Source organism: Mus caroli, chromosome X (genome assembly GCF_900094665.2).
Source record: "Mus caroli chromosome X, CAROLI_EIJ_v1.1, whole genome shotgun sequence".
NCBI classification, from domain to species: Eukaryota; Metazoa; Chordata; class Mammalia; order Rodentia; family Muridae; genus Mus; species Mus caroli.
The window spans coordinates 157,217,816-157,226,807 of NC_034589.1; the positions used below are offsets into that span (position 1 = coordinate 157,217,816).

Sequence of the window (8,992 nt, forward strand, 5' to 3'; positions counted from 1 at the left end):
AGAGAGAGAGAGAGAGAGAGAGAGAGAGAGAATGTTTAAAAGGACTTTAATTGTGTAAAAGAGTAAAATGGGGTGGCAGGTCTGAAAGTGAACAATAGCTTTTGAAGAGATTTTGTATGATAGAGTATTGCACAACATATCTTAATGCTGATAAGACAGTTAATTTGAAGTGAGAATATGTATGGTGCAGAACAAAACAGCTTGAGAGATGGATGTCCCTGAGTAATTAAAGTGGAAGAGAAGGCATTGGGAGTTCAACATCTAATATTAGACAAGCTGTTCTATGTTAATGAGGGAATCGAGGGGAAACTTCCAGATCCATGCATTTGCCTAAAAATTTCATAAATTCATTGTTTTTAGTAGTACTCCATTGTGAAAATGTACCACATTTTCTGTATCCATTCCTCTGTTGAGGGACATCTGGGTTCTTTCCAGCTTTGGGCTATTATAAATAAGGCTGTTATGAACATAATGGAGCATGTGTTCTTATTATGAGTTGGAATATCTTCTGGGTATAAGCTCAAGAGAGGTGCTGCTGGATCCTCCGGTAGTACTATGTCCAAGTTTCTGAGGAACTGACTGATTTCCAGAGTGGTTGTACAAGCTTGAAATCCCACTAGCAATTTTAGGAGCATTCTTCTTTCTCCACATCCTTGCCAGCATCTGCTGTCACCTGAATTTTTTATCTTAGACATTCTGACTGATGTGAGGTGGAATCTCAGGGTTGTTTTGATTTGTATTTCCCTGATGATTAATGATGTTGAACATTTTTTCAGGTGCTTCTCAGCCATTTGGTATTCCTCAGTTGAGAATTCTTTGTTTAGCTCTGAGCCCCATTTTTAATGGGGTTATTTGATTTTCTGGAATCCAGCTTCTTGAGTTATTTGTATATATTGGATATTAGTCCCCTATCAGATTTAGGATGGGTGAAAATCCTTTCCCAATCTGTTGATGGCCTTTTTGTCTTATTGACAGTGTCCTTTGCCTTATAGAAGCTTTGCAATTTTATGAGGTCGATCTTACAGCACAAGCCATTGCTGTTCTGTTCAGGAATTTTTCCTTCTGTGCCCATATCTTTGAGGCTTTTCCCCACTTTCTTCTCTATAAGTTTTAGTGTCTCTGGTTTTATGTGGAGTTATTTGATCCACTTAGACTTGAGCTTTGTACAAGGAGATAAGAATGGATCAATTTGCATTCTTCTATGTGATAACCACCAGTTAAGCCAGCACCATTTGTTGAAAATGCTGTCTTTTTTCCACCGGATGGTTTAGGCACAGGAATACTACTCAGCTATTAAAAACAATGAATGTATGAAATTCTTTGGCAAATGGATGGATCTGGAGGATATCATCCTGAGTGAGGTAACCCAATCACAAAAGAACTCACATGATATGAACTCACTGATAAGTGGATATTAGCCCAGAAACTTAGAATATCCAAGATACAATTTGCAAAACACATGAAACTCAAGAAGAAGGAAGAACAGAGTGTGGATACTTTGTCCCTCCTTAGAATGGGAAACAAAATACCCATGGAAGGAGTTACAGAGACAAAGTTTGGAGCTGAGACGGAAGGACAGACTATCCAGAGACTGCCCCCACCCAGGGATTCATACCACAACCAGCCACCAAACACAGACACTATTGCATATACCAGCAAGATTTGCTGACATGACCCTGATATAGCTGTCTCTTCTGAGGCTATGCCAGTGCCTGGCAAATACAGAAGTAGATGCTCACAGTCATCTATTGGATGGAACACAGGGCCCCCAATGGAGCAGCTAGAGAAAGTACCCAAGGAATTGAAAGTATCTGTAACCATATAGGAGGAACAGCAATATGAACTAACCAATACCTCCAGGGCTCATGTTTCTAGCTGTAGGCTCAGAAGATAGCCTAGTCGGCCATCATTGGGAGGAGAGGCTCTTGGTCTTGCAAAGATTATATTCCCTAGTACAGGGGAACACCAGGGCCAGGAAGCAGGAGTGGGTGGGTAGGGGAACAGGGCAGGGGGAGGGTATAGGTATTCTAAGAAAATATCTAATAAAATTGTTTTTTAAAAGAAGAGGAGAATCTTCCTAGATGGGTGATAAAGAGAGGGAAATTCACAGTTGGACAAGAAAGAAAAGTGAAATGAGAATCTACAGAATGTAAACTTCTGTTTGGCTGGAATGTAGGTTTCCTGGAGGAAGATCACTAAATACAGATTGAATGGTGGTTTGGGTTCAAGACATAGAAAGTCTGCAATATTTTACTGAGAGGCATGATAGACCTGCCAAGTGCTGAGCAGTTATGGAAGTTACTTGATGGCATGAACATCACCAAAAATGACAGAAGAACAGTTCTCAAGCTTGTGTTAGTGTTAAATGAGTTTCGGGTTGAAAGATCTGCAGGTTTGGGGGAAGATAAGGGAACATATAGAAAAATGGAAACAGCAAGTTCTCATGAGATAGCTTTGTTCTTTGAACATGTAAGTGATACTTTTGTGACTTCAAAAAGATGACTATTTGTTCCCTTGTTCTTTTACTTCTAGCTTAAGCTCTTATCTCATATATTTTGGAATGTGAGTTACTTCCCTAAAAGAGAAAGCAAAGCTGGGCATGGTGGCACATGCCTTTAATTCCAGCCCTTGGAAGGCAGAGGTAGGCGGATTTCTGAATTCGAGGCCAGCCTGGTCTACAAAGTGAGTTCCAGGACAGCCAGGGCTATACAGAGAAACCCTCTCTCGAAAAACAGAGAGAGAGAGAGAGAGAGAGAGAGAGAGAGAGAGAGAGAGAGAGAGAGAGAGAGAGAGAGAGAGAGAGAGAGAGGAGAGAGGAAGCAAAACCAAAACATTGTCTTCTTCGTAAAGCTGGGAGGATACTTCCTGTCTTCTTTTTTAATTAATGTAAATGTATACCTGCATATATATATCAGTGTCACTATTACTAGTATTTTCAAAATAGCATATTTGTGGAATATAATAGTGTACATTCTGTTCCATTAGCCAGTAATCCTGTACACACATAATGTCTACTTAAAAACTATGACCAATCTAGAATCCAATAAATTAATTGTTGCCGAATCATCTTCAAACCAAGATTGTACAAATTTTTGGAGAGACAAAGTGATGGCTTCTAAAGTAAGTGCTTAGCTTAGGGATGTAGACCTTAACCAGGTTAATTGTGTCCAACCTCTGTCTACCTTTGGAGAACCTTGAGTCTATGTAGATATTTCCTATCACCAAAATATTCTTCTGCTCATTGAGTTATTTCTCAAAATTCTCAATACCAATTATTTATAAAACAGAATGTTACAGGGTAAACATACAGTGAGGTGAGACTCTTTTTCATTGTGAAGCTTTCAATCCAATGGGAAATCAATAAATTAATGGACAATCACCAAAAGCAATTATACGTTGAGATAAGTGCTAATAAGAAATGAACAAAAGGTTGAGATTGAAAAACTTGGGAGCATTGACTTCAGATTGGGAAGGTCAGAGAATGCTTTCTTGAACCAATGAGATTTAAGCAGAGATGTAATGAAAGAGGAACCAGCCATGGGAAAATGTCATGAAAAGGCAGCCTAGACATAGGAAGCAAGGAAAAGAGGAAATCCCTAAGCAGGCCAGAACTTGTGTTGGCCCTAACCAAGTGCTTTAAGAATGGATACAGAAAATGTGGTTCATTTACACAATGGAATACTATTCAGCCATTAAAAACAAGGACATCATGAGTTTTTTAGGCAAGTGGATAGAACTAGAAAATATCATCCTGAGTGAGGTGACCCAGACCCAAAAGGACATGTAGGTATGTACTCACTGATAAGTTGATATTAGCAAAAAAGTACAGAATATCCATGATATACCTCACAGACTCTTGAAGTTAAACAAGAAGGAATCCCACTTAGAAAAGGGAAAAAAATGGTCTTGGGAGGCAATGGGTGGGAGGGAAATGGGTGGGAGAGAGGAGGAGGGGGGGATGGGTGGGAGGGAAATGGGTGGGAGAGAGGAGGAGGGGGGATGGGGAAGGGTAATATGATCTATTTGGCAGGTTGGGGAGACAGGAGAGAAGCCCAGAGGGCCAGGAGAATGAATGGAAATATGCAGCTACCTGGGGTTAGGGGAACCTCTAGAAAGTCTTAGAAACCAGGACTCAATGTGGGTGACCTTATCTGAAATGCCCAACAGTAGGGATATGGAAACTGAAGAGACCACCTCCAGTAGTTAGACAGGCCCCCCAGTTTAGGTGTAAGGATACCAACCCACCTTCAAATTTTTTGACCAAAAATTGTTCCTGCCTAAAAGAAATTCAGGGTCAAAAATGGAAAAGTGACTGAAAAAGGCACACCAGTGACTGGCCCACCTTGGGATCCATCCCATGTGTGCACACCAAACTCTTACACTTATTACAATGTTATTACAGATGCTATGTTATGCTTCCATACAGGAGCCTAACATAGCTGTCTTCTGAGAGGCTTTACCAACACCTGACTGAGAGATGCAAATACTCACAAACCAAGATGTCAGGGTCAGATGTCAGGGACCCCTACGGAAGGGTTAGGGGAAGGATTGAATGAACTGGAGGAGATGGCAACCCCATAGGAAGACCAACAGTGTCAATTAGCCTCAATCCCTGGAAGCTCCCAGAGACTGAGCCAACAACCAAAGAACATGCATGGGCTATTCCGAGGCCCCTGGCACATATGTAGCACAGGGATTCCTTGTTTGGCCTCAGGGGGAGAGGACATGCCTAATCCTGTAGAGACTTAATGCTCCAGGGGAAGAGGGATACCTGGGGGGAGACCCTATCAGAGGAGATGGGGAAGGTGGAAAGAACTCTGAGATGGGGGACCAGGAGGGAAGGCGACAGTTGAGATGTAAATAAATAAAATAATTAATTAATAAAGAAAAAGGATAAGGGGAAAGATAAGCAACAGACAAAAGGGTGAAGAAGGTAGCCAGATGTTTTTGTACAGGGAGGCTCTGTATGGATGAATTTTGTTCTAAATGCAATAGAAACCCATTGATTCTTTCCCTCCTTGCCTGTTGTTATGTTGTAAAACTTGAGAATCATCATCATTTTATCTTCAGTGATAGTCATTACCATCAACAACTGTAACTATTCTTGATAAGGCACTACAAACCAGGAATAGTGATAAATGCTTCATCAACAATCAACACTTCTCAAGATGTGGGAGGGTGGGATATAAAGAAATTTGCCAGAAAGCAAAGAAAGGAGTTTGATATGACCTGAGATACCAGGCCAGGTGGGAGGGTCAAGAATGCAGTTGGATAGACAATTCCATTAAAAAAAAAAAGAGATGATTGACTTAGAGGTGATAATATTTAAGAGTCATGAACTTTGCAGTGGAATTCATCATCATGTTCTTTTATATAATGGTTCGGGAAGTTACAACAATATTTTTTATCTCTTTTGATTTCATCTTTTCTTGTTAGTTCACGACCTAACAACCTAAGTATCAATGGAATTTCCAGTTAAAATTCTCCACAATGTAAAATAAAGTACTCTATCAACACTTTTGACTTTGACGTGAACTCTTTTGAACTAGATTGATCCATGTCTGTGGAGTCTGTGAAATACTATCTCCTAATCTAAGTTCAAAGAAGCTTAGTTCAAGTTACGCTTTGAAATAAACAGAATTTCATTAATTTTTACAGATAAAGAAAATTGTTTATTGATGGTGTTTAAATGGACATTTAAACAATATTTTCCAATCCCACACAGTTAGTGGCATAAGGTCTTGAGAAAGCATGAAACATTTTTATCAATCTCATATTTCGTGAAGCTTGCCAAACACAGCTCATTTTCCATAGAAAATTTCAAACTTGAGTACTGGCCAAATTTTCTGACTCACTGAATATATGCCAATGAATAAAATTATTAAACTCTTTGATTTTCCCCTATTTTGCCCTAAAAAGTAAGATAGCATGTGCCTCAGAGTTTTGTTATTCAGCATCTACTATATATACAACACTTTGGTTTGCTTGAGAAAAAGCTTGTATGGTTGCTTCAGTGAAAACAGGGACACAGAGGAACTGTCTCGGCAACACTGTTTTTTATAGCCTTCCTCAAGGAAAGTGTACTTTTTCCATCCAACAATATCTTTTCTAAGGCAGTGGAATCATCTTTCAAAAGACAGATAATATCAAGGGCCATTATGGTGGAAACATTGAAGACTGATCCAGAATAGGTAACAGTTACATATCTGTGCTATTGCACAGATGTGATAAATTCCTGAAGCCATGCCTTATGGTTAACTGCAGTGACTAGGAAGCTGCTCCCTTGAGGTGTTAACCCTATTAGTAGAAGATACTTTTAAGCAAAATCTGCACTGCAAGTTAGAATGGACAAGGTAGCACTAGTAAACTCATATTTATAAGCAGTAATCCTGTATGCCCAAGAATCACTTGAAGAGATAAAGACTAAAAAGCAAACAAATAATACTAATAAATATAATGGAAATAAATGTAATTTTAATAAATGTTTCATAAGCTCAGCTGTAGTTCCAGTGAATGATAGACTTAAATAAGGATGTCAGGGTTTTTCTGAACTCAGTGACTGCTCCCTTCATTGTTACCTTTTGCTAGTTTCTTTGCAATTTAAAATTGTTAACATAGACACTGGCTCCTGGAGGCAATGCTCTAACTTAAAAAAAATGAAAGAGTAGATTCATGGGGTTTGTTAGATGGATCAGAAGATAAAGGTGCTTGATGCCTAGCCTGATGATTGAGTTGACCAAAGGGGATATATGTAGTGGAAAAAAAAATGACAACCAGAGATGCCTTCTCACCTAAACAAATACACACACACACACACACACACACACATGCAAACATACACAAAATCAATTTAAACAATGTTTAAAAAGTAGATTCTTTCCTTGCTAATAAGTAAATATAACTTAAGGCAAAATAATAAGTTGCTCAATTTCAACACTGAGCTGTTCCACTGGAACTAAATGTCATTCAATCCACAACTTAAAAAAATCATGAATAACTGTGTGTTCTAAAGGACTCTCATCGATGAAGCTGTGTGCATGCAGAATGGGAGATGATGTTCCTGGTTGGAGGCATCAGGAAGAGGCAGAGATGAACTATGGAGCTGAAGCAGAATCCTTACTCTCAGTGACTGAGAAGAAGGCCTCCAATTCCTACTTCTCAGTGCAAGTTGTTGTACTTCTCTATCATCAAATAGAAGCCTGCTTTTGTGGCCCTTGAATTTGCAGGAGCAATGGAAATTTCTGAATAGCCTCACATCATTAGGCAAGGGTTGTTGTGAGGGAATAAGAAAGCATTTCATTCTTTGTTTTTTAAATGAAATAGCTTTACCAAAATAAAATTGACATATCATACAACTTATCCATTTAAACTGAATAACTCATTGTTATATCCACAGGATCACTGCCACACTCTATTGTAGAACAATTTCATCACTCCTAAAAAATAGCTGCATCTGTTCATCATCCCTGTCTTCTGCCCATTCCTTGAATCCCTAGCAACCATTGACCTGTCACTATAAATGTACCTGTTTTGAAAATTTCTTGGAAATGGAATCACACAATCTGATGTTTTGGGCCTGACACTTTTCAATCAACATTATGTTGTCAAGGCTGGTCTACATTGTAGCCTGTTTCAGCCCTAATTTCCCATAATGGCCTAATGATACTGCATTATATATACATAGATCATATACATATATATGTATAATATGTGCCACGATTTATCTATCCATTCATTAGTTGATGAATATTTTGATTGTTTCCCTGTAGGGCTATTATGCATGATGCTACTCTACTGTTCACACACATACTTGTTTTGATACAAATCTACATCCTCAGCTCTGTTGAGTTTATACGCTAGAGCTGAACTGTTGAGTCACAGAATTCTGTTGAATATTTTGAGAAGCCACCAAACTGTTTTCTAAAGCATTTTACATTCCCACTAGCAGTGCAGTCTAAGAGTGTCACATCCTCACCAATTCTTTTGTAAATAATTTCAGTGTGTGTGTGAGTTATCTCTAATGATTTTGATAGCTCCTGATGCTGAACACCTTTTCCTGAGCTTATTGGCTACCTGTGCATTTTTTCAGAGGAATACCAGTTTAGATCCTTCTCCCATTTTCTTTAAGCCCTTTTACTCTTTCTCAGTCGCAAGAGTGATTTTATGTGTTCTGAATGGGAATCCCTTATGTATGTGTGCAAGCATTTCATCTAAATGCTTTGTTCTTCTTCCAACATTCATATTGCGTTTCTAGGGTCTCCTCTAAATGACCATATGTTTATTAAATCACTTGCTTCAAGATTTTAACATTTAGATGTTCTTCTGGATCTATTGGCTTTATATGCCTAGGAAGGCCTTTCAGAGCAGAGAGATCCCCAGGGTTTCTGACTCAGAGGATCACAGTGACCCAAGGCCTTCTCTCTCCCAGGGCCTCTTGCCATGCATTCCAGCCTGGGAGCCTGGCTGGCTGGCTCCTTTAGCACTGAGCTAATACCCTTGCCTCCTGTTTCCTTCTCTGCCCCACACTGGACAGGAACTCTGTGTGGAGAGTATGGGGGGGGGGTTCATTTCTGTCTGGAGCTGCTGTTGCTGCTGAGATGTAAAGGCCCCAAAGAGGTAAGAAGATATGGCATGTGTGTTTCAGAGTCTTTGTGTTGTACCTCCTGTGAAAAACAAAGTCCATAGCCAGCATTATATGGAAGTCTTCATGAAGTAAGGATCCCATAGAAGAAAGGGGATAAAGTGGGAAAAGAGAGATGCAATTATACTGGAAGGATTATCTTGAATTAGCTCACTCCATCCAGCATTTGCATCTCCTCTAAGTTCTAGGTTCAGAAGGTTTTGATGACTGTTCAGATTTCTCTCTTCCTGTTGCTCTAGAACAGTGGAACTCAACCTTTCTTTCTTCCTTCCTTCCTTCCTTCCTTCCTTCCTTCCTTCCTTTCTTTCTTTCTTTCTTTCTTTCTTTCTTTCTTTCTTTCTTTCTTTCTTT

General features: G+C 39.3%; 1 protein-coding gene across 2 annotated transcripts in view; it reads left to right on the plus strand.

Annotated features, from left to right (window-relative positions):
* The window catches only part of Arhgap6 (Rho GTPase activating protein 6), a 498,894-nt gene that overhangs the window by 364,540 nt on the left and 125,362 nt on the right, over positions 1–8,992 (plus strand). The gene's annotated exons all lie outside the window — the stretch shown is intronic.